The sequence below is a fragment of the Meles meles genome, chromosome 7 (genome assembly GCF_922984935.1).
Source record: "Meles meles chromosome 7, mMelMel3.1 paternal haplotype, whole genome shotgun sequence".
Lineage (NCBI taxonomy): Eukaryota > Metazoa > Chordata > Mammalia > Carnivora > Mustelidae > Meles > Meles meles.
Window position 1 is genome coordinate 14,389,642 of NC_060072.1, and position 26,706 is coordinate 14,416,347.

The 26,706-nt window shown below is 46.4% G+C and overlaps 1 protein-coding gene across 2 annotated transcripts in view; it reads left to right on the top strand.

Moving 5' to 3' along the window:
• Positions 1-26,706, top strand: part of SYN3 (synapsin III) — a 462,269-nt gene that overhangs the window by 410,354 nt on the left and 25,209 nt on the right. The window lies entirely within an intron of this gene.

Here is a 26,706-nt window from a genome sequence, read left to right on the forward strand (position 1 = left end):
TGTGCTTTCTGCATGCTTTAAAACCAAGCTTTTAAATATTTTATTTTAACAAAACAGTAATCCAACGTTTATTGCAACACTCAAGATCCTCCCATGGACATTAAAAAATAGCCAGTATGAGTCAGCTCCAGGACACCACTGTTCCCAACGCTCATACATAGTTGGGGTTTCCAGGTAGAGTCCCCTTGAATGCCATCACCCCAAAATAGACACTAAAGTAGACACCTACATTGACACACAAGACCCTGAGGCTTTGTACTGGAGCCAGGGAAGGGCAGCTAGAGTAGGGTAGAGAGCAAAGGGAGCTGGAGTACTTAAGTCCTAGTTTATTGTCAGAAATGATCCGAGTGTGTCCCCAGGAAGAGGCAGGGTGACACCTCCTTAAGTCAAGTCCTCCCAGACTCACCTACACCTAGTACATTTGAAATCATACATTGAGATATCGCCCCCTTGGGACTCATCCCTTTATACTTGGCTAAAGCAACTTCTCCTCTTTGAAGCATTCTCTGTCTTACTCAAGCATGATGACTTCTGTCCTTCTGCCCTCCTTTGAGCCAGCTCTGAACCTGACACAGCTCTCTCTCATTGTACCATCTTGCGTCTTACAGTCCATGTTCTAGGCTAGACCTTGTCAGCATTCTAGGCTAGACCTTGAAGGCAGAAACCATGATAGGAGCCCCAATCATGGGGCCTGCTATTTTCATTAATTGACTCAGTAAATATTAATTGAGCCCCTTCCATGTGTCAAGCAGTGTTCTGGCCACTTTCAGTGTTCTCTCAGTAGAGAAAAATCAAAGTCCCTGCCTCTATGTGTGGGAATACTCAATATACCCTGAGTTATTTTCTCATAGTCCCCTATGATCACTGCTCTTAGGAACACTAGGAGAGGAGAGATTTCGTTTATTTTCTTCTAACCCCCGCACAGAACTGGTATCTAAATAGGGTCACCCTTCATAGTCTTTTTTTTTTAATAGACTTTATTTTTTAGAACAGTTTTAAATTCACAGCAAAAAAGAGCAGACGTTAGAGTTCCTCTATACCTTCTTCCCCCACACATGATAGTTTCCCCCACTATCAACGTCCCCCACCAGAGTGGTACATTTGTTACAATTGGTGAATTTTATTCAGTGCTAAAAAGAAATGAGCTATCAAGCCATGAAAAGATATGGAAGAAGCGTCAGTGCATATTACTAAGTGAAAGTAGCCAATCTGGTAAGACTACATATTATATGATTCCAACTAGCTGACATTCTGTAAAAGGCAGAACTACAGAGACAGTAAAAAGATTGTGGCATCAGGGACTAGGGTGAGGAAGGGATGAAGAGGCAGAGCACAGAACATTTTTAAGGTAGTGAAGTTTTCTGTATGATTCTATAATGGTGGATACATATGATTCTTCATTTGTCAAAACCCATAGCGTGAACCCAACCAATTAGTGATTATAAACTGTGGATTCTGGGTGATGATGATATGTCATTGTGGCTTTATAGTCTTTTGATTTTATTTTTTATGATGACTTTGGGATCTCTGAAGGCCCATCAATGTACCATTGTCGTGGTACATTACATATGCTGGTTCCATATTTATCTACTGGAACCTCATAATATTTTAGGCTGAGTTGTTTCACAGGTTAGGCAGCTCCGGAAAGAAAATAAATAGGTGGTGTGAACTTGAAATTCCTGGAGACAGGATGAGAAAAAGGCTAAAGGCTCTGCCCCCTCAGCCTCCAGGGCCTTGTAGGAATCCCAGCTCCTGGGATGGGGAAAGCTCACTGAGTAGCCTAGGACGGGTCATTCTCACTGCTCACTGGTTATTCTGGGTTTCAGAAGAAAGAAGACAAAGGTTAAGAGAGGAAAATATAATGAAAGGAGGAGATAGTAGAGAAGGAAATATAGAGGTAGGGGCGGGAGCAGAGGTTTGCTCCTACACAGACTACAAATAACAAATTCTAGGAGAATTAAAAGGACCTCCCGGTCTTCTCCCTGCAGCACCAAGCCCTGAAGATAGGGGACTGTGATCATGATTTATAACAACCCTACAGGTGACTGGTTCTGTTCTTTATCCAACATTTTTCTTTTTTTTTTTCAAAGATTTTATCTATATATTCGACAGAGAGAGATCACAAGTAGGCAGAGAGGCAGGCAGAGAGAGAGAGAGAGAGGAGGAAGCAGGCTCCCCACCAAGGAGAGAGCCCGATGCGGGGCTCGATCCCAGGACCCTGGGATCATGACCTGAACTGAAGGCAGAGGCTTTAACCCTCTGAGCCACCCAGGTGCCCCTTTATCCAACATTTTAAAAACAATCCTTCCACACACATTCTCTCTCTCTCTTTATTCAAATAAATGTATTTTTAAATGTCGTTTTATATGACTATCACAGTTTTGAGTTTTATGGGCCAGATCACTTTTCCTAATACACATTGAAATAAATAGCTGTTAAAACTCAGTGTTCATCTGTGTACCCTTTAAGTCATCCTGAGGACCACCAGCATCACACACACGAGCCTGTGACATGACTAGTAGAGAGAAGTCAGCACCCCTGGCCCTGAACAGACTTGGAGCCAGTCTTGGTCTTTGATTTATGAGCAACTTATGGGCAAGTCACATGTTCCTCCCTAGGTGCCCACTATTCATCTGCAAAATCAAAGAGTTGACCGGGAGCGCCTGGGTGGTTCAGTCAGTCTGCCTTCAGCTCACGTCAGGATCTCAAGGTCCTGGGACCAAACCCTGCATCAGGCTACCTGCTCAGTGAAGAGTCTACTCCGTCTCTTCCCTCTGCCCCTCTTTTTTTTTTTTTTTTTGACAGGCAGAGGTCACAAGTTGGCAGAGAGGCAGGCAGAGAGAAGGAAGCAGGCTCCCTGCTGAGCAGAGAGCTCAATGATGATGCGGGTTTGATCCCAGGACCCTGGGGTCATGACCTGAGCCGAAAGCAGAGGCTTTAACCCACTGAACCACCCAGGCGCCCCTACCTGCCCCTCTTGCTACTCATGTGCTCTCTCTCTCTAATATAAATAAATTCAATCCTTAAAAAAATTTAAGACTTAAAAAAATAAAGAGTTGACCAGATGCCTTCTCCAGTCCCTCCATACTCTGAGGCTCTGCGTTGTTCATTCGAAGGGTAGAGCCACTGAAGGTGGCACAGCCAGGACGGAGTTCTCAGCACCCTGCCCCCCTTCCCACCTTCTGAAGATTCTTCCCATCGCCCCGTTACATCCCCTTTCCCCAATGCAAGGCCCATCTGCATGGGAGACAAGCCTGCACAGATCCAACCCCCAAATTAAATGAAGTTGTTAAATTAGAAGAAAAACACTCAAGTTTTGCCAAACCTCAGCACAATCCTCTGATACCCTTTAAATTTGGTGAAGTGAGTGATATCCTTTGCCAGGGAGGCACATCCCAACCCACACAAAAGAAATCTCTTTCTTGTTTTTGAAAAATGTTTACGATGACCTTTCATATCTCAATCTTTCACAAGGGAGCCAGACAGACAAGGAGTCTAACCGTTCCCAGGCAGGACTCCCCCACCCAGCATCCTCCTCCACTGTCTGGTTGTAGAGAGACATGCCCAAGCCCTTCAGGACAGTCAGCAAGTTTCAAACCCTCCCTCAAAGAGCACAATGTGGAGGGGGAGAGTTAAATAAACGGCCTACTGTGTGGGCGGTTGAACGCAGAATCTGCACGTGATCAAGATTCCCTATGGCATCACTATACCTAACAGGCCTTCGGCACAGCCCCTGGTAAAGCCTCTTTCTAGAAGGTTGTCAGAGAGACGTCCACACCCAGAAAACAGGAGCCACCAGGTCCAGAAAAGTAAAGGAAATAGATTGAATGCTATTTGTGTGTCTCAGATTTTATGAAATCTCCAGATACATTATTACCCAGAAAAGCACTTAGAGTTAATGCCAGGCAGCCTATACCCATTGCTTTGTGCCAGGCACTGCTGAAATTGTGTACATTGCTGATTTCACAAAATTTTTGTAGTAACTCTGAGAGGAGTGTATTATTATAAACTCCATTTCACAGACGAGCAAATGAGAGTTTAGGGAATACAAGAAATTGCCCAAGGTCACATAGCTAGTAAATGGGAAAGCCTGATACCCAGACCCAGGCTTGAAGCAATACCTTCCATGTGTGGGTCACTTTGCATTTTTAAGTACTCTATGCATGTCATAATAACCATTAGAGAAATGGATAGATTTGGGTTAATAGAATAGACAGACATAGCAATATAATTTCTAATCCTCCCAATCTTATGAGGATAGGTATAGATATTATCAACTCCATTTACATATGAGGAAATTGAGCCCAGAAAGATTTAAGAACTCATTCTAGGTCATAGCATTTATAAGTGCTTAAGCCAGGATTTGAACCTAGATCAGCCTGACCCAGTAGTTTGGGCTTTCACAATCCTGCTTGCAGAATTTCATCTGATTTTTCTAATGATTTTGTGACTTCTGTAAGAAAAGGAAAAAAGTGTGGTATAGTAGAGCCTAGATCCTATTAAATGAAATTCTGCAAACCTGGCCTGACTGATCACCTTTGGGAGGTCGCTAAATATTCAGCCTAGTGCACAGTCATATGTACAACTTCTGTCACTTTCTGGCTTGTGTCTTTCAAAGCACCTGCACACTAGCTGCTTCCTCTCTGTTTATTACCTCTCTACCAATCTATCAAACTGCCTCTTTATCTATCCACTTACTTATTCTTTACCTCCCCAACTAAGATAGTCCCTCGCATCTGTCTTATTTATGATTGTATTCCAGTACTTAGCACAGGGCCCTCAGTAAGTATTTGTGGACTAAGTGAATGAGCACATACTCAGAATTAAATGGCTATTAAACACCCCAAGTGGCATAGAGCCCTGTGGGAGTTCAGAGGAGGAAGGAGAAACCCCTGTGAGTAGGAGTGGATCAGAAAGGCTTCCTGGAGGAGGAGGTAGATTTTAGGGCTTTGATGGGTGAGTAGGTATCAGGTAGAGGAGGAAGGAGACCATTCCAGGAAAGAAAGAAACTAGAGCAGAAGCTCAGAGAGAGCAGGTTGGCATCATCTAGGACTCTGTGGTAGAAGGTTCTCAGAGCAGCTAGAAACAGTCTGATGACGCTTCTGCCCTGGGAGCCCCAGAAAGACCCTCACAGCTTTGCCCTCAATGAGGAGCATGGATCATCCAGAGGACTTCATTTGCCCTCTGGAACTGGGGATCATCCTCATTCATGTTCCCCCCTCCAGCTCCATCTGTGTATTAAATGGTCATGGCTCTGGCCCAGACCAGGGTTGGCAAAGGAGGAAGGAGGGAACAGGGAACCCATGTCAGCAAGGGACTCAACAAACTTGTTCTTCCTGGGGCTTCATCAATTTGGAAACATGGAGAAGTAAAAGCAGCAGGCTCTGGGCCCAGACAGTCTTCTCACTTGTTGGCTGTGTGACCTCAGTCTGCTCACCTGCCCTCTCTGTAGCTCTTCAGTCCTATCTGGGGATCTGGAGATGGTAATCCCTGCCTCCATGACTTTAGGATCAGAATCCACTGTCCAGAGCAGCCACCTGCTCCCCTGGTCACATAGTGGGTCACGTCAACGCCACATGTGAAATGATCAACTTCAGTACATCCCAACTTGGTGTCAGTCACACTGAGTCATAACCTGTAACACTTTCTCTTTCTCTTCTGTGTTAAGAACCAATTGAGAGTGTGGGGAGAACCATTCCCATCACACATATCTAATTCCAAAGACTTAGGTACAGAAAATGAAAGCACAATATATCTCATTCCTAATTTTTTATGAAAATGACACGTGGAAATTATTTTTTAAAATTTATACATTATGTTAAATAAAATATTTTCTTATAATTAATTTTATCAGCTTTTTCCCCCTTTTAATGGAACTACTAGAAAAATCTAGAATTACTCATGTGGCACTGGGGACAGCGATGCCTTAGACAGTCACGTCCACTCCCGTGGTCCCACCTGTGTCACAGGGCCACCCAGAGCCATTCAGCATAGTGGTAAGGAGTGCAGTCCAAGAGCTCCACAACGGAGTTTGAATCATTCTGCCACTTACTAGTTAAATCACCTTGGGCGATTTCCTTAGAACAATGCCTACATATGGAAGGCACTTGATAGAAATTATTTCTTCTCACAGAGAGGCAGGCCTGTGCAGTATTTACAGCTGAGAGCTCTAATACCTGAATGCGGGACTCGCATCCTCTTTTGCTCACTAACCATGTAGGCTTGCAATGACTCAATCCTCCCCGGGCCTCAGGTTCCCCATCTGCAACATGGCGGGAATCCCAATGTGAAGGATGCCCAGCCTTGGCTGCTGGGTGGTCAGCATTCAGCAGTCAGTTCTGTGGTTCAGCATCCTCCTAGCCCCTCACTTCCGCCACATGCAACTCCTACCTCTCCCCCTCCTCTCTCTTCCTGCTGCCTCTCTCCTGGTCTCATCTGCAGCAGTCACTGTCTAAGTCATCTCCAGCCTCCTGGCTGGTCCCTCCCATCCATTTTCCACCACAGCTGCCAAAGAGCCTGTCCTAAATCCTAGAAATGGCCACATCACTCCTCGCTTGAAACCCAACTGTGATTCCATGTTGTCCCCAGGTAAAGTCCGCAAGATCCACCAGGGTCTACTAGATCCTCTAGGTCCTCTCTCAGCACAGACTGGCCCCCCACCACACACCCAGGGGTCTGGCCCCAACCAGCCCCTCTCCAAATCCCAAACATTTCAGGCTGTTCCAGGCCTCTCTGCCTTTCCCTCCTTCTTTTATCATCCATGAGGACCCCATACCTGTGTCGGACCCAACACCACACCCAGCTCAAGTTCAAGACTTTCCTGAACTTCTCCCCAACCCCTCAGTGAATATGGTATCCCCCTCAGACTTTGTGCCCATGCTGGGCTCATATAGAATTCTGCTGTCCCATGGGGCACGTGGGTGGCACAGTTGTTTAAGTATCTGATTCTTGGTGTCTGCTTAGGTCGTGATTTTAGATTTGTGACATCCAGCCCTGCATCGGGCACCGAGCTCAGCATGGAGTCTGCTTAAGATTCTCTCTCCTGGGGCGCCTGGGTGGCTCAGTGGGTTAAAGCTTCTGCCTTCGGCTCAGGTCATGGTCCCAGGGTCCTGGGACTGAGCTCCGCATCGGGCTCTCTGCTCCGCAGGGAGCCTGCTTCCTCCTCTCTCTCTCTGCCTGCCTCTCTGCCTACTTGTGATCTCGGTCTGTCAAATAAATAAATAAAAGTCTTTAAAAAAAAAAAAAGATTCTCTCTCCTTCTCCCTCTACCCCTCCCCCACCCACCCACGCAACACCCGCTCACATTCCCAAGCACTCACTCTCTCTCTCTTTCTCTGAAATAAATCTTAAAAAAAAATATTCTGTTGCCTCATTTACAGCCCACTAATATACTTTCAGTGGTATGCCTGACTTCCTTTATAGACTGTGAGAGTCTTGGGAATAACGGTGATAATCATGAATTTCTTGAACGCATGCTCTGTGCCAGCCCTGCCTGAGGACTAAACACAGCTAACTTACTCCTCTTACCTAGAGCACCTCTGAGTTGGGCATTAACGATCATCTTATAGTTCAGGGAACTAGAAGCCAAAGACATGGAATAACCTCCCCAAATGTCTGGGGAGCCAGAGTTCAAAGCCGGGTGATCTGGCTTCAGAGACCACACTCTTCACCTCAGTGTATTTTTTTTTTTTTTTGAGATATAACTGATATTTAACATTGTGTAAGTTTAAGGTATATAACGTGTTGATTTGGTACATTTATGTAATGCAAAGTAATTGCCATCACAGGATAGCTAAAACCTGAAGCACATCACATAATTATCATTTCTCTTTTGTGGTGAGAACATTTAAGATCTACTCTTCCCAACTTTGAAGTGCCTGATATAGTATTGTTGACTATAGTCGCTCTGCCGCGCATTAAATCTCCAGAAATTATTCACCTTCTAGTTGCATATGTACATCTCTGAGCAACATCTCTCCCGTTCCCCCACACCATCCCCAGGCCCTGGTAATCACCATTCTACACTCTATTTCCTCACATGAGTTCAGCTTTTTAAGCTCATATGTGTAAGTGAGATCCTCTTGTATTTGTCTTTCTCTGACTTATCTCACTTAGCATAATGCCCTCAAGGTCCATCCATGTTGTCACAAAGGGCAGGATGTCTTCTTTCTACGAGCCGTGTGTGTGTGTGTGTGTGTGTGTGTGTGTGTGTGTGTGTGTGCGCGCGCGCGCGCATAAAACATCTCTATCCATTCACCCGAGGACTGACACTTAGGTTGCTTCTGTATCTTGGCTATGGTGAATAATGCTGCCCTCGATTTGCTTTTATATTCTTTCCTAAGATATAGTGGTGGTGGCTTTTATAACCTAAGCTAGCATGGTTAATTTTTGAAGCCAGGAGTTCAGAGAAGGAAAGTTACTAGCCCGAGGTCACCCTGGAGTTCTCTTCCCATCCAGAAGTGGAGTCTGAGCCTTGTGGCGCTCAGTGTTCTTTTTCTCATTTTTTCTTTGGTCCTGTGTCCTTGCCAGGAAAGCCCAGGCTGATGCACCTCAAGAACAGGCAGGAAGGTCCCTGGGCACTGGCCTGCAGACGTGGCCAGAAGCAATGAAATGTCCACATTGAGACGGGAGAGGAAGCACAGCCAAGGGAGCATCTGCTTTGTTTGCTTGGCTTGGTGTGTTTTCATTACAAACAATCTGGAATCTGATCCGGCCTGGGAGGCACTGGAGGCTTCCTCTCTTCTCCTGTAGGGCAGAACAGAGAGCGGGGTGGAGCAGCTTAGCTGAGAAGTGCTGACAGGGAGGCAGAACCGGTCAAGGCCAGGGTTGGGGCACTCCCTGTGGAAGCCCAGACAGAGGGGGTGCTGGCTGGAGACTCTGGGGGAAGGAGGGGGGATGGGCTCTCTGTCAGAGCCTGTCACTCAGAGGGGCGATCATTTCACGGTGAGTAATGCCCCTCCAAGCCAGCTGAGATGGAGCCTTGCCTGAAGGTCAAGTCCTTGGCCCCAAAAGGAAGATTTACTAAGGATCACGTTGGGCAAGAAAAAAATCAGACCTTGAAGAGCTCTGTGAGAGAGAGGGCCCTGCTCGCCTCTCCTCTGCCCACAAAGCCAGGCCAGTAAGGAAAGTGGGAACGGGCAGCAGGTTCCAGTCAGGCCAGGGGAGGTTCCAGCAACTTTTATAAAACCATTGGTAATGGTGCTATTGGTTATTCATTGCACAAGTTCTCTTATGAGAAACTATTGAATAAATGCCTTTCAGAACTAAGTGTTAGGGGACCAAAAAAAAAGTTGTCTCTTTGGCAGAAGTGGTGTACTTTCCTTTGTTGGATAATAGAATCTTCGGGTCTCAGACCGATGAAACCTTAAAGGTCATTGACCCGACTCATGCTTGATTTGCTCCTAAAACCGGTCAGCCATGTTGCAGGCTCTCTGTTGGCGTACAGTAGGAAACTAGAAATATAAAATATAACACCTTAGTACAAATAAAGATATCAAAGAATGTGGCTTAGGTGTGCAGGCAAATGGGTTTCTCATTACTGAACCCCAGAATGAGACTTACCCACTAAATACAGACACTGGGGGAGCCTGGGTGGCTCAGTGGGTTAAAGCCTCTACCTTCAGCTCAGGTCATGATCCCAGAGTCCTGGAATGGAGCCCTGCATCGGGCTCTCTGCTCAGCGGGGAGCCTGCTTCCTCCTCTCTCTCTGCCTGCCTCTCTGCCTACTTGTGATCTCTGTCTGTCAAATAAATAAATAAAACCTTGAAAAAATAAAAATAAATAAATAAATAAATACAGATAGTGTGGGGCTGCCTCAGGCTTCCCCACATTGGGGCCTGACCTGAAAAACGCATACTCTGGGAAGCAGTACAGATCACATGCAGTTTGTAGGAAAGACAGCTCTCAAAGGGAAAGGAAAGGAAAATGGGCTGGGCTACTTACTACGTTTGCCCATTTCTTCTCCAAACCCTCTGACTGGAGTATGTCACTCCCTCTGGAAGGCAGACAGGCCAGAGGTGTCGCTCCCCCCACATGGAAGGAAACTGCAAGAGTTTGGAAATAAGAGTTTTCCCCCAATAGCTTTCCCCCAACCTAGTTATTCTGCTCTGAAGAAAAAGACTCAGGGACCCCAGGACACTTCAGAGTAAAAAGTTCTGCCTCAGACAAGAGCCTCGGTAAGAATACCTTCTGACCGACACACCCATGGGCCAGCAAAGCAGGTCTGGGGGGCCTGTAGCCAGCCACCCTGTATCAGGATAATTTTGGCTGTGAGTAACAGAAAATTCCACCTCGATCTGGCTGAAACACTCCAAAGACCTGGGAATTAGCATCTCAGTGAAGTCCTCAAGGTCCTAGGCTCCTTCTGTCTCTGAGCCCTTCTGAGCCCGACCTTGGGCTCAGCTTCATTCCAAGACATTCCGCCTGTGCTGGGCAGGCTGCCTATGGCATTCTGGGTTACATGTTTCATGCTTCGCTGCTCACAACCATCATGGAGTAAGATGTTCTCTGGCATCTGATTGGGAGCATTTACTCCCACGTCCGTCCCCGGGGCCCCAGACAGAGGAGTGCTGTGTTCTGAGTGACTTAAGGTAATCAGTAGCTACATTCTGTGTTGGGAGTTGGGTCAGTTCTGCTGAAGCCCGTGGCTGGCTGGAGGCGGGAGAAACCTAACGAAAATTGGAGTACTGTCAGGATGGAGGAAATGGGGAAATGGATGGTGGGTAGAATCTGAGGTGGGGATTTGATCCAGCATGTTTTGAGGGTCTGCTCTGGGAACGTTCTGCACCTGGAAACACCCACTTGAGAAGTGAGGGAAGGAGGATGGGGGGGTGAAGTACAAGGTGGTTACAAGAGGGACCTCAGTTGATCCCACGGGGAACCCTAGAGCTGAGAAGGCCCTTCTGAATGGTCATACATCACAGCAAGAAAGCTGGGCCTTTTGAACTCCTGCACTAATTGGTCATTGCATGTAGGCTGCCCTAGGAATGTGATATAAACTGGGACAAGGCCTTGCCCCCTTAGCTGAGGGCAATTCCTGGAGAGCCACTCTCAACCATGAGTCATCAGCTGCCGCCATACCAGACAGCTGAGGGAATGAGTATTTCTGTCCTGCTGGGGGCAAGAGGGTCCAGGTGGCACAGCACAGCCTCCACTGCAGAAGGCAGCAACCATCTTGGAGGACCTGTCTTGGCCTCGCTTCTGTCCCTCCTGGGAACCCAAGATGGAGTCCCGGGTTGACAGGGCAGACCCTCCCTGATACCCTGCCCTGAACACCCTGGGCGTCCCCTCGGGAGCCACAGGAGAGAATTGAACATGAATGGGCTTTGTAAACCACAGAAGGACAAGAAATTCTCAGTTTCCGGAATGCTTTCTTATGATTCTTATCTTATTTGATTTCAGCTTGTTGTTTTGGTCTGTCCCTTTCCTCGGCTAGGTTCGTGCCCGTGCCAAACATGACACCTGGCATGCAGGAGGCACGAGCAGGCAAGAGAGAAGGCATAAGTCTGTGTTTGGTGAAGTCAGGTGAGAAGCAAGGTAGGGAGGAAAGAGCGGGAGAGAATGGGAGGGAAAGAAAGGCCCAGAGTCACCTTAAGGATAAGGACAGAGCTGATGAGCCATCAGGTAGCCCCTTGGTGACAACCTAGATGCATCCTTCTGGAGAGGACTTACGAGTTCTGTTTGGCTTTCCAAACAGGATGGTGCTGCAGAGAACACTCAGGCTCCCCTGGTTCTCCTCCTACCCTGGCCATGCTTCCCTCAGTCCCCTCTGCTAGCTCCCTCTGATGTCCCTGACCTCTAACCTCTGGGTCCCCCTCCATAGGCTGTTTCACTCCGTTCCAAGGCTTCCCATACCACGTGCACATCTGTGACCCCGAAATTAAATCCCCAGACAGGTCTTCCCTTCTGAATTCCAGACTTGTTTGTAGAAACGGCCATCAGGACGTCTGACAGTGGACACAATTGGGCACTTGGGTTTTCCACAGCCTTTCCCATTTGAGAAGGGAGCAAAGGGAGAGAGGGAGGATCCACGTTTCCAACTGCTCCAACCAAAACCCTTGAAGCCATTCTTCAGTCCTGCCTTTTTCTGGCATCCTACCCATCAGCAAATCCTTTCCACTCTGCCTTCAAACCCATTCTAGAATCTACCATCCTGATTCAAGCCACTGTCATCACTCACCTATATTATTAAACCAACTTTTCAACAGGTCTCTTGCCTTTTTAGCCCTTGCTTTGTTTTTCTCATAGCAAAGTGATTCTTTTAAACCATAAGTCAGATCATGTCATTTCCCTACCTCAGAAATCTCCCTGGTTCCAGTGCGAAAACAGAAGTCTTCCTGTTGGCTTTGACACCCTGTGTGACTTGTGTCCCTTCCCCACCGCCCTGACTTCCATCCCCCCACTCTGGCCTCAGCTCACTTGGCCACAAGCACACCTGCTTCCCTGGGACTCGTCAAGTACACACAGTCTTAGCATTTGCTCTTCTGTGTCCAGGGGAAGCCTGGGACTCATTCCTTCACCTCCTTCTGCTCAATGCCACCTTATTAGGGAAGACTCAAAAAAGCTGTGTATGAAATAACGTCCCCACCCTAACCTCCCGTAAGCCCTACCCACCTTAGCTTAGTTTATTTTCCCCGTAACACTTGTCTCCACCTAAGATGTCATAGATTTGTCTATTAATTTCTCACCCAACCCCACCATTGTATCCCTGGTGCCCGCAACAGCGCCTGGCTTACGGTAAGGGCTCCATAAACACTTGTCAGATGAATGGCTGGGCTTTGGAATCAGACAGACCTTGGGTAGATCTCGGCTGTTGCATGTGCCAGCCCTGGCCCCTGCAGCCAATTACACAACTTTGCTGGGCTACAGTTTTATCATGTGTGAAATGGGAAAACAATTGTACTTACTGCATAAGATTGTCCTGAAGACTAAGTGAATTAATCTATGGTTGTTAGAATAGCACCTGGCACATAAAAAGCGCTCATTAAAGGGAGCTGTCATTGCCCATCTTTGTTACTACAATCATCGTTATTATGTATTCACAGGGTGAGACACATGGTCCCAGCCCAGTGCCCCACCCCAGCCCCCCAGCCGCTTCTTTCCAGCCAGAGGTGGAGTGGGTGATTCAGGTGCTGGCAGCCTGCCCTGTGACTCAGCCCTGAGCCTCAGCCACATCGGGGTCCCCGGCATGGGCTGCCTTGGCCAAGGGGCCTTTGGGTTGAATCATCAGGGCCGTGGTTCCAGCTGGGGGATACCTTGGCTGTGGAGTTTGGCTGGTAGAGCTTGCCTCCCTGGGTCCTTCCAGGAAGAGCCTGGGCACCTGCCCCATTGTGCTCTCAGCAATTGCACTTGGCCAGCCCAAGTCCATCTGTCAGTAGAGCTTGAAAAAGAGCCAGTTGAAGATAAGGAGGGAAAGGGAAAAGTAGGAAGAGAGAAAAGTCACTTGGATCCTTTGCCATCAAACAGGGCAGGGCAGTGTCGTGAACAGATCACAGGGCTCTGAACTCACTAGGCCTGGATGTGAATCTTCATCCCTCCCCTGACTGGCTGGGGGATCTTGGACAAGTTGTTCACTTCTCTGAACCTCATCTGTGAAATGAGGAGGACAGCATCTCCCTCTCAAGGTTACTGGGAAGATACACAGTGGACATGTGTTGTCTTCAAGTCCCAAATTCTTCAGAAACATGTTTCAGTAACTTTTGTAAAAGAAGAGGGGCACTCCTCTATCTCTCCATTTTCCTCTTAACTTCCCATTCCCCCACTGCCCCCCAGGAAGGGGAGGGGACATCCGATGTGTCCTTCCTTCCTTCTTTTTTTTTTTTTAAGATTTTATTTTTATTTACTTATTTAAGAGAGAGAAAAAGAGAGGGTACTCATGGGCGGGTGGGGAGGGGCAGAGGGAGAGGGACAAGCAAACTCGACTGAGTGTGGAGCCCCATGCAGGGCTTGATCCCAGGACCACATCATGACCTGAGCCAAAATCAAGAGTCAGGCTCTTAACTGCTTAACTAACTGAACCACCAGGGGAAGGCATCCCCTTCCTTCTTTCATTCAAGAGCTCCTTATTGAGCACCTACTGCCTGCCAGGTGCTGTGTTAGGCACTCAGTATAGAAGTCACAAGCTAATAGGAGAGGCAGATAGTATATAAATGAGCAGATAATACCCAATTATAAAAAGGAAAGAAAGAAAACCGCATAGTGGAACTATCAGAGAAACTGAGGCAGTGCCACTAAGACAAGCACGAGAAGAATGGCAGTGAGCCAGCCATGTGAACTGAGGAGGGAAGAACCTTCCGCGGAGAGAGAAGAGCTTATGCAAAAGCCCCAAGGCAGGAAACGTTTAGAAAGTGCAGGAGACCCTGTCGGAGGTCACAGGCCAGCACACAGTGACAGACGTGGCCTGGAAAGGGTTCAGGTGAACACGGGGCACACCTTCTGAATTTCCCTTCCCTGATGGCTCACGGCCCTACAGGGCCTGCTCCCACTGCCTGGGACACTTGACCTGTAAAGCCTTTCTGGTCTTCTAGTGGTTTACAGAGACAGGGCCAATGTGGCTACGCCATGGCCAGAAGCCCGTAGGGTTGTTTTTCCTGCTTAAATGAGATACTACACGTAACCTGTGTAGTACTGTTCCTGGCACAGAGTTTGTGCTCATTGAAAAACAGATCAGAACTCTTGAAAAAAATGTGTGAAAATATTGAGATCAGTGAAGGTCGGTAACAATCTGTGAATTGTGATTGCGCCATTTCAGAAAGAAGACAGAACTTTGAATTTTTAAACTCATCCTTTCCCCCCAAGATCATTACAAAGGGAGTTGGGTGGACCCCATCCCCTTATCTGGGAACCTTCTCTGCCCCACTTGCCCTGCAGGCCTCAGGGTCCCTCTGCTGCTCGCAGAGGGCAGCCCCCTGTTGAACGGTCTATCCCCAAAGCTGTCTATTCCATGGGCTGTGAGCTCCTCCGTGATGGCAACTGGGCCTTAACCATCTGTTTAATGCAGCCCTTGGATGATATTTTATTTTATTTCAGGTATGTTTAAGGACTCTCCTTTTTTAAAAATTTATTTATTTATTTGTCAGAGAGAGAATACAAGAGGTGGGAGCAGCAGGCAGAAGGAGAGGGAGAAGCAGACTCCCTCCTGAACAAGGAGCCTGATGCAGGACTTGATCCCAGGATTCTGGGATCAGGACCCGAGCTGAAGGCAAACGCTTAACCGGCTGAGCCACCCAGGTGCCCCCAAAGACTCTGAAATACCGAGCGAACTCTAAACCACCTTTGCACTAATCACATGGTCCTTTCGAACCACTATCCTATCTTAAAAAGTGTAATATCCAGGATGCCTGTGTGGCTCAGTGGGTTAAGCCTCTGCATTTGGCTCAGGTCATGATCCCAGGATCCTGGGATCAAGCCCCACATTGGGCTCTCTGCTCAGCAGGGAGCCTGCTTCCCCCTCTCTCTCTCTGCCTGCCTCTCTGCCTACTTGTGATCTCTGTCTGTCAAATAAGTAAATAAAATCTTTTAAAAAAAAAAGTTTAATATCCTTTTAATTTTCCTAAAGCGTGGCCTGGTTTGAAGTGTGGATTGGTTCACTGGAGATCTCCGCTCCATGGCTTTCTCAGACCTCAGTTTTTCATGAGAAGCAGGCAGGCTTTATGCCAGGGTGATTGCACGAGGGACGTGTGTTCTTTTCTGCCGGGGAGAATGCCAGAAGTAATAACATTAGGCCCTCAGTTCCCAACCCCTGCGCTGGGCTGCCTGGGAGCAGCACGGTATATTTTGAATTTTCAAGGGAACGGCAATTCTAGGCGTCTGTCAGACACCATGCAAATGGCTAAACGAGGTAGTTCACAGTTTCGACATCACATTACGACATGTTCCGTTCAATGATGTCACATCTTTGCAAAGCTGGGGTTTTGGTGCTGGTGAGCTAAAAATTAAGCAAGTACCCCATGAAAATCAGTGTGGAACAGGAAATGAGGGTGATGGTGTCCAATCTGATTCTGCACAAATATCGCATTAGTAAGTAATTGAAAGGAAATAAAAACATGATGCGTATTTTTTTTTCCAGTTACCAAGTTGTTAGGACATAGTACTTGGTAAGCCGTTTCGCTCTAAGTGCTTGGTAGATGAAACTGCTCGATATTTCTTTTGGCCTAGAAATGCTGTGAAATAATTCCTAAGATGGAAGCCATGAACCCAAGAAAGTCTGGGAACTTCTTCACTCATTTAGAGCAACTCCCACTTACCTTTTTCAGAATTTCAATACCGACCTCCGGAATGAATTCGGAGCTACGCTGTAAGCACGTCTTGACATTAAAGACATACCGACAGAACCTAGACTTAGTCCTGCCTCGAGAGTCTTGGAGCTGAAAGACTGGTAAAAAAAATTACTGGGAGGGAAAACAGAGATGTAGCCCATGCCTCTTCACCCCATCTGACTAGTTTCTTAATGAGAGAATACGATTCTGGAATGAACTGGATATGTGCCTTCCTGTTATAAAAACAGAGAAACAAGCCTCCATTTGTGGGCTTGGGTAACGGTTTCATGTCCCAGGCGAGGAGTGGCCTGACCCTCCAGCTGGCCCTGCAAGCTGATCGCTGCCAGAAAGACCACAGAGCAAGTGCTCTGAAGCTACAGTTATTATTGTTGGTAGCAGTCCTCCCAGCTTTTAGCTTATTCGTAAATAACCTGGTTCAGTAAATTGCCTCATGCAATTCGTTATCTTTGTTTGGAAAAAACAATTTTGTCTGGGCCATCGCGCCAGGAGGGAGTGTGCTCCACACTGGGCTTTCTGTGGGAACTTGACGGAGATAGATGCGGCCAGGGTGAGCTGCTGGTCACGCTCGCCTGAAACATTTCCTAGGCTATTGAAATAGGGCAGTGGACTTCCATCACTCATGGATCTCTGTATCAGGTGGATTCCAGGCCATTTTCTGGGAAGGATCTTGGCCCCATTCTCTGTGTTCATTTGTATAAGGAGATCGGGTTGCTCCTGTTCAAGCATGAAAACTTATTCGCCCTCAGCTTCCATGGAAAGGTGTTAAGCTCAATTATCTGTTGTTTGTGAGTCTCTTTTCTGTAGGTACCCTGAGCCTCAGGGCCATTGCACCCGCTTTTTCCCTCCTGCCTAGACTCTCTTCACTCAGCTGTTACCACAACTGGGTCCTTTGTTCACTCTTTCAGTGAATATTTATTGAGTCCCTCCTGTGTGCAAAGCACAGTTCAGGGTGTTCAGGATCTATTATTGTTATGATAACAGTAATCATAACAGTTAACATTTACTGAATGCTTGTGATGAGCCAAGCCTCCTTCCAGACTCTTTACACGTAGTATCTTATTTAATGCTAGACAACAATCCAGTGACGTGCAATAGTAATCCAGCAAGTTATCCGCATTTGATGTGGAGTGACTACTTTACATTACCAAGAACCCAACATTTTTTTCTTAGGGAAAGTGGGACACAGAGAGGCTAAGTAACTTCCCCCAAGGTCACACAGCTCTTAGGTGACAGAGCTGAGATTTGAGCTTACATTCTATAACTCTATTATGTTATCTCTCCAGCAAGACGCAGAAGGCCCCTAGTCTTGATGGCTTACATTTTTGTGGAGGAGAGTACATTAGCCAGTAAGTAATTTCAGATGGTCAAAGATGGTGGGAAAAGAAGTAATAAATAATAAACCAGGGCAATTCAGTAGAGACTTCCCAGAGTGGGCAAGGAAAGTTAGCTACTTTATATCAGGTAGTTGGAAAAGCCTCCACTAAGGGGTCATCTGGGCTGAGACTTGAAGAAGTGGGTCATGGGAAGGCATTCGGGAAAATTGTTCCAAGCAGAGGGAACAACAAGTCTAGAGGCGGTGAGGCAGGGACATATTTGGCTTAGTGCGAAAGAGAGATAGAAGGACCCAGATCACACAAGGTCATGCTTTGTGACCTGGGCTATACACAGCTGCCTGGGGGAGCTTCTAAAGATACTGATGCCTTGGTTCACACACCCAGAGATGCTAAGGAAATCAGTCTGAGGTTTGGCTTGGGCAAGAGAAATTTTAAAAGAAGATGGTTGCAGTGGTCCAAAGAGGTATGATGGTGGCTTGGACCAAGTGGGTAGCCCTTCAGCCATGGCTCCCTCTGTCCAGGATTTTAAATGGCTTAAGGCTGGTATCTCTCCCACAGGGACCACCTGCAGTTTACAGGAAGCACTCACATTCTTAGCCTGGAGAGACCAAAGTCTGGGGTGCTGAGCTGTAGTGTCCTGGGAACGCATCAGCCCCAGCACACCAGCCCTCCCTTGCTGCTCAGACACCCATCAGTCTTGTCCCACTGATGCTCTTACCAGATGTAGCAAGAGGACTAGTGGCTGGCACAGCTTTTTCCAAAGAAATCATCACCTCAGAATCTCGAATCTCCAGCCAGCCAACCTTGTTATTTATATCAGTTTGGGTGAGTCTACCTGTTCTTGGCCACAGTGGTCTCTGTCACAACTTACTTTGGAAGGTGATGCCTTTGTCTTCTTGCATCAGCTGTCACCAAAATAGTGCACTTGTCACAGTTGTCCAAAGAAACAGAAGCAATAGGAAGTGTATAGAGCGAGATAAAGAGATTTATTTTAAGGACTTGGTTCACATGATTACTGGGGGTCAGGCAAGTCCAAAATCTGCAGAGTAGGCTGGTAGGCTGAAGACACTGAATTTTGGTCTATTCGGGCCTTCAACTGATTGGGTGAGGCCCACTCAGATTATGGAAGGCACTCTGCTTAACTCAGAAGTCCAGTGACTTAAATGTAAATCTCAACCAAAACCCCTCACAGAAACATCCAGAACCCTATTTGACCAAACACCTGAGCACCATGGTCCAGCCAATTTGACACATAAAATTAACCATCACAGACAAGAAGAGACTCATTTTATATCTTCTTACAATATAGTCATAAGCTATTTCCAGAAGAATACAAAGAAATATTTTCACCAGGGGGCTTGGGATTTAAAGTAAAAAACATACTTATTTTTTCCCAGGTTTTCTTTTTATATTTTTGACTTTTTAATTTTTTGGGTTTGTGTGTATGTATTCATTTCTCAAATAAAAAATAAACTATAACAAATAGATCAAAGTGATCACTGGATTGCATTTATTGGTCACCTGCAAAATCACCTTTTTAATCTTAATGAGATGACACGAGGGGAGCCTGGGTAGCTTAATCAATTAAGCATCTGCCTTTGGTTCAGGTCGCGATGCCAGGGTCCTAGGATCAAGTCCCATGTCGGACTCCCTGCTCAGCGGGGAGTCTGCTTCTCCCTCTCCCTCTTCCTGCTGCTCCTCCTGCTTGTGCGCTCTCTCTCTGTCAAATGAATAAATAAAATCTTAAAAAGAAAAATAGAGATGACACCAGCACGTGGGCTTACACTAAGGGGTATTACAAGAAACATCAAACATCAGAAAGCATTGTTGGCATTTGTTACACATCAGTGTCCTCTATAAGGGGAGCCCAGGAGATATCACATGGATTTTAATTCCAAGAATGGGTGTGGGGCACCTGAGTGGCTCAGTTGGTTAAGTGTCTGACTCTTGATTTTAGCTCAAGTCACGATCTCAGTGTTGTGAGATTGAGCCCCGCATCAGGCTCCATGCTCATCAGGGAGTCTACTCAAGATTCTCTCTCTCTTCCTCTCCCTCTACCCCTCTCCTTCATCATGCCCATGTTCTCTCTTTCTCTCTCTCTCTCTCTTAAAAAAAAAAAAAGAAAGAAAGAAATGATTGTAATTGTCTTAGGCACCTGGTTGCATTTCCTCTTAGGGAAACTGAATTGTGTTACTGACCAAAGTTTCCAACCAAAAGGGGTCACACCCCTCACCAGATATTACCAAATGGGCTTTTAACCTCATTTGAAGCACAGTTTTACATTCTCACTCTTATTTGTCTTTCTCTTTTAGCCCTGCTTTTTTTTAAACATTTTATTATGGAAATTTTCAAATATACACAAGAGAAGAAAAGAATGGTAAAGTGTATCCCCAAGTACCAATCACCCAACTTCAACCATTATTCACTGATGGTCAGTTTTGTTCTATACACTCCTCCACACTTCCTCTCAAAAGCCATTGGATACTTTTTCATTTTTTTAAATTAAAATGTTATTCTCATTTTATGAAATTCATCCCTCTAAAGTGTACAGTTCAGTAATTTTTAAGCATATTCTCAAGGTGAAGCCAACACCATTACATAATTACAAGATACGTTTATCATCCCACACCCAGCAAAAGTCATCTCCCATTCTCTATTCACCTCAGGTCCTGGCAACCCCTCATCTCCTTTCTGTCTCTATGAATCACCAGATTATTTTAAAGTAAATCTCAGATATCACATAATTTCACCTATAAATATTTCAGTATGTTTTTGCAATATATAAGGTCTCCTTTTCTTTCCTTTAACATACACAAATACCAGTAGGATACAAAAAACTTAATAGTAAGTCTTTAATATCATCTAATACATTTCAGTGTTCTATGGTCTCCTGTTAATTGGTTCATTCTCATTGTATCCAAACAAGGCCTTCACACCTGACATGGTTGGTATAACGTGAGTCTCTTTTGATCTATAACAGTTCCTTTTCCTGTGGTTGGTTGGTTGGTTGGTTGGTTGGTTGGTTGGTCACTTATTTGTTAGAAGGGGGAAAGGTCCTTTCCCTGTAGAATTTTCTACAGTCTGAATTTAGCTGATTACAGATGCATGGTGTTCTCTTACTGCCTGCACATCGTATAAACTGGTGGTTGAATATAGAAACTTGCTGTGACTCACGTTCTGGGTTTTGGCAATACTTTACAGATGGTAGTTGATGTTTTCCTTGCAAATCTGTAGACATAGTCATGTCTGCCTGTCTTTTGGGATTTAAGACTGACCTGTGACGGGCACCTGGGTTCGACTCAGGTCATGATCCCAGAGTCCCGGGGTCAAGTCCCGCTTCGGGTTCCCAGCCCCATGGGGAGTCTGCTTCTTCCTCTGACCTTCTCTTCTCTCATGCTGTCTCTCATTCTCTCTCTCAAATAAATAAAATCTTTAAAAAAAAAAAAAAGACCTGTGAATTCAGGTACTGTCTGCCTGGTCCGCACATTTGGAAGTTCTCCATCAGCCTTTCCCAAAGGTCTTGCATTGATCACTGTTGCCTAGACCCATTATTGCATTAAGGAGGTAGTTGCAGAAGGATGGTGTCCTCGTTCTCTCACTCCTTCTGAATTAATGAGCTGCAATTGATCTAAAAAGAACTCATCAATTTGGGTGATTATACAGGAGGTAGATATTGTAGCTACAGGATAAATAATTATGTATATGTATAAAAGTGTATATATACATATATGTATATGTATAAAAAGTGTTTATTGGTGATTCAGTGCCAACAAAGAATCACAACGATTATTTAATTAAAGAGAACCAGCTTTTACTGAGTACCTACTGGGTGCCAGACACCATGCTAAGTAGATACTTTGACATTCATTATAATTTCTTTTAAAAATCATAATAATCTGGGGTGCCTGGGTGGCTCAGTCAGTTAAGCATCCAACTCTTGATTTTGGCTCAGGTCATGATCTCTGGGTGGTGAGACTGAGCCCCACGGTCAGGCTCCATGCTCAGCAGACAGTCTTCTTGAGATTCTCTCTCTTCCTCCTCCTCTGCTCCTCCCCCCACTCACTTGTGCGCATGCTCTCTCTCCCTCTAAAATACATACATACATACGTATATACATAAAATCTTCTTTAAAGATCATAATAATCCTCTAAGGCAGTTGTTATTTCATGTAACAGATAAGAAAACTAAAACTTAGAGAAGTGCCTTAAATCAGGTCAAACAGCTGGAATTAGGTATAGCACAGGGGCACGAAAATCATGACTGACATAGAGCTGAGAGGGGTAGTTAACAGGTTAGATGACAGAGTCAATATTGGAAGGTGAAGGGACAGATGAAAACATGAGAGTTTTGATATTTACAGGGGGAAATGTAAAGTCCTGCTCTGGGACTGGCCGCACTCAGGTCCACGCACAGAGAGACATGAATTATCAGAATCTTATGTTTCCAAATGACCTGAAGATACTAGCTTCAAGCGAGCTCTATATGGATCTTAGAAAAACTACCATTGTATTAAGCCGAGTTAATAGGAACAAGTAATGAATAGACTCAAAGCTCCATTTGGATTAAAATCATAAATCTCTTTTTCCCTATTGCATCTCCAGCCTCCAGCATAGTATCTGGAAAAACAGTCAGTAATTACCTGAATATAATGGGCACTCAGTACATACCTGGCAACACTTAGCTATATTTATTCAATCATTAACCAAATCTGTTGGTTGCTTGTTGCTCCTTGAATGCTGTTTTCAGTGCTTGAAATCCCACAGCAGTCTTGCAGAGCCTCCATTCTAATAGAACGGTAAGGAAGAGGGATGACAAATAAATAGATAATGGTGTGAAGTGGGATGGGGGGTGCCATGAAGAAAAATTAAGCGGGGTACAGTGGATAAGGAGTGCTGGGTGGGAGGAGTTGTGGCACAGCTATGGGTCAGGGAAGACTGCTCTGAGCAGAGACCTGAATGAAGCGAGGGTGCAGGCCATGCAAGCAACGAATGGCAAGTGCAAAGGCTCTGGGGCAGGAGTCTGACTGATGTACATCTGCCAGATGAATTGCGTGTAGAGGGAGGTGACAGTCTTCTCCAGTCTCAGCTGGTGAAACCACATCTGGAGTTGGGTGTGATTCCGGACACCACATAGTTTAGGAGATTGTCAAATGAGAGCATTTCAAGGTAGCAGAGGGTCTGGAACCTGCTCTTGTTAGGGTGGGTTAAAGAAGAGAATGACTTAGGCATACCTGAATGACTCTCCTCAAGGGTGTGAAGAGTAGACACAAGGCTGAGGGTTGAGAATTCCCTTTCGTGATCAATAACTGGGACCATTCATTCACTCTGGGCATAAGGTACAACAGAAGCTCCCCAAGGGGAAATTAATTTCCTTGCCCAGTAGTGAGCCCCCTGTTCTCAGAGGTGTTTAAGCAAATGCAGGCAATCTACCAAAGCAGAAGAGGACTCCCCATCTCAGGCTGGAATAGGAGACCTCTGCGGTGAATCCAATCAAGGAGATTCAGAACTGTACCCTGACCCCTCTCTCCCGCTTCTCTCCCTTTCTGCACTCTCCGTCTCCATGCCCCCACCTGGCTCCCCCTCAGGACGAAGCACACCCGTGCAAAACACACAAGAGCAGGTAGAACAGTGTAGGGCACAGGGAGAGAAGACAAGCATGGCAGAGAGAGAGGGAAAGAAGAGACAGAGAAGGGAGAGGAGTGGGAGGCAGAGACATGGGAGGGAGAATTCAGAGTCAGGGAGTCCGTGGTGACCCCACTGCAGGTCCCCAGAGCAGCAAATGGGTAATCTTAAATCACAGTTCATTTAGGGCTTCCTGTTTTCAGCTTGTCTCTGTGAACATTTGGAGGATTTTCCAGCTAGTAAATAAAGCAGAGTGCCAAGACTCCCTCTCCAGGCCAGCAACCACTTCATCCCTGCGGCTGCCCAGCCTCAGTGCCCCCTGACCCCTATCCTTTTGCCCGAGGACCATGCCAGAGTCCCCTCCAGGACCTACCACACCCAGCCCCAGGCCCCCTACCCACTTCCCCACAGTTTCTTATTTGATCGGGTTCTCACAATGGAAAGAAACCTCCAAGAGCGTAGAATCCAGCCCAAGCAGTTACAGAAAAATTCACCTTGTGAAAAAGACCAGTTTGGGGGACACATATTTTCTTTGCTTTTTCCCAAACTCCCATATTCTTCCTCCTATTTCCCTGCCCCCTGCCATGTTATGAGTGGATCTTTATCCAGTCTTCTTAAATTCAATCCAGCAAACACATTGGATGCATCTGTGCCAGACACTTGTGTTATAACTTGTGGGGGAGACTCATCGTCTATCCTTGAGAAGCTGACCCTCTAATGGGAGGAAGACATCAGTGGAGCTATGCTTTACGGGGCCCAGAGATGCACAGTTTGAAGGCCCTCTGTAAGGAAAAGAATTTAAAATTGCCAGGGACGTAAGCCAGGGCTTGTCCTGGGGTTTTAGAAGAGTCTGTATACAAGAAACCAGGATTATATCCTCACTCGTGGAGAGGGCAGGTGAGCACCACAACACCAAACCACCCAGAAAAGGTGCACAAGGAGATGTTGGGGCTGACCACTAATTAGTTAACTAATTAATTCATTAAACCCCTTTGTTTACACTGTCTCTCTTTGCTCTCTTTTGTCTTTCCTGTGAAGAGATGAATGCATGTGTGATGCATTCAACAAATACTTACTTAGGGCTCCTGTAATAACAGGGACAAAGTTCAGCTGTGTAATAAAAGACCTAAGGTGGCTTAAATAAGCCAGGACTTTCTCTCACACACAACGGTCTGGGTGAAAGCAGCCCAGGGCTCGCATGGAACTTCCTTGGTTTTAAGGACCCAGACTCCTTCCATCTTGTTGATCATGCATACCTGGGTTGTTGCTCCTCAGCCACAATGTCAAAGATGGTCCACACTCCAACTAGCAGAAAGAGCAAAAACCCTCCCCTTCCCTTTAATAGTAAGCCTGGAAGTTTGGACTCCATTTCTCCTCGCAGAAGCCGAAAACATGGTCACATAGGCACACACAGGGGCCCAGGAGATAGGGAAGTGTGATATTTATTCTGTGGGAGGTTGTGTGCCCCCAGATCAGGGTGTTTCATGACCATAGAAGAGAATGGACGTTGTGGACAGCTCAAAGTGTCCAAGACATCTGGCCATGTATGCTATGCTGTCTAGGAAGAAGTTCTGGTCCTTTCCAGAGCCACCCAGGGACAAAACTGAATTAGACAAGCTGTCCCTGTAAGCTTCCCCCGCACCACCACCCATTCTTTCATTGTGGTGACTCTAACTCTCTGCACAAGACCCCAAATGTTGGCTGAAGATGAAACACTCTGATCATTAGAGGGGAATTGGAGGAAGGGGAGGTGATAAAGTGAAGAAACTGGCAGGAAAAAAGAGAACAAAAAGAGAGCAGTGGTGTGGAAACCAAGTTTCAAAAAGCTCAGCAATTTCAGATGTCACAGGATGCCGAGCAAAAGAACGCTATCAGATTTGCCAGTGAGGAGGTGACAGGTGACCTTTGCCAAATCAGTTTCAGCAGAGTAGTGGGGAGCAACATCCGAAGATGGTGGGTTTGGGGATGAGTGGAAAATGAGGAGATAGAGAGAGAGCAGGGAGTACCAGGGGTACTGAAAAGCAGGAATAATTTGAGGAGAATGGAGGAACCATGATCATGTTGACCCAAAAGATAAAGGATCAACAGAGAGCAAAAGACAAAAAATACAAGGCTGAAATGTAGTTTGAATGGTTTAATGAAAACCAAATAACAGTGACTTAAACAAGATCAAAGTCCATTTCTTTCTCATGTAAGAGTCTGAACATGCACAGTCAAGGGTAGACTGAGGACTCCATGGTGTTGGGAATCCAGGTCCCATTGACCTTATTACTTAGCCATCTTCAGCATATGGCTTCCATCCTGTGGTCTGAGATCCCAGCCAAGGAAGAGGAAAAAGAGACTGACTGGGAAGATTCCCTTTGCGGTAAAGGCACCACCCAGAGGTTGCTCATAGCGCATCCACTCCCGTGGTCACAAGATTCCGAGACTTGGCTGCATCTATCTAGGAGGGAGACTGGAACAAAGCCATCTTTAGCTGAGAGACTAGATGCCCAGATAAAATTTAAGGGTCCTATTCCTGAAGGAGGAGGGAGCAGTGAGCAGTCAGTCTTAGAAGACCTAGAACAAAGGGCAGGTTCAGCCATGAGTGGGAGGAGGCACACCGCCATCTAGAAGAAGAAGCGGGAAAGCTGGTGAGCTTGGAAAGGGATGGCAAAGAGGGAACTCTTGCTTGGTCACTTTTATTTGTTCCGCAAAGTAGGCCTCGGCATCATTGCTGAGAGGCTGGGACTCTGAGAGAGCCAAGAAGAGATAAGGTGTGCTAAGCCTCACTCCCCATCATTGTTTCCCATGTGTTAGGCAGGCATGCACTTGTAAGACACCCTGAAGATGGTCTGGAGAACAGCTGTGCTCTTGGAGTCCTGAGCTTCCTTCCCAGCTCTGTGCTTAGCTGCCCTATCTATGGCCTTGGACAAGGCAAGAAATGTGTTTCTGCATCAGTTAAATGACCATAATAATGCCCACACTGCCCCCCTCACAATCCTGTTTTGCGTCCCATGAGAGAGCTGTGAAGCTTCTTTGGAAGTTGTGAGGTTGGGCGTGCGCAACTTCCTGCAGGGATGGAGTGGTCAGGGCAATGGTGAGGCTCCGAGAGAGACAGGAGAGGGCTAGGAGGGACTGTAAGGACCAGATAGCCTCCCACACAAGCTCCTCGGCACCAGCCAACCCCCCCACCCCCGCCAAAGGGGATCTGGGCTCTGCCCACCTCTGGTCCAGCATCAGACTCCTCTGCTGTCCAGGTGAGGGTAAAGGAGAGGGGGCAGCACTCCCAGTGGGCCACAACTGCTGGCAGTCAACTTTTCTGTCCTGAGGTCACAGTCACAGAACTTTGGCCTCATCCCCTGCATTTGGCCTTGGCTGGGACCTCTCCTTGACCCCAAAGCACCACTTCATGTTCTTGGCCTCAGCCTAGTAAACAGTGTGAGTTTCTCCCCCAGGCCTTGGGTTGAGCACAACCAGCCTTGTCCATTGCAT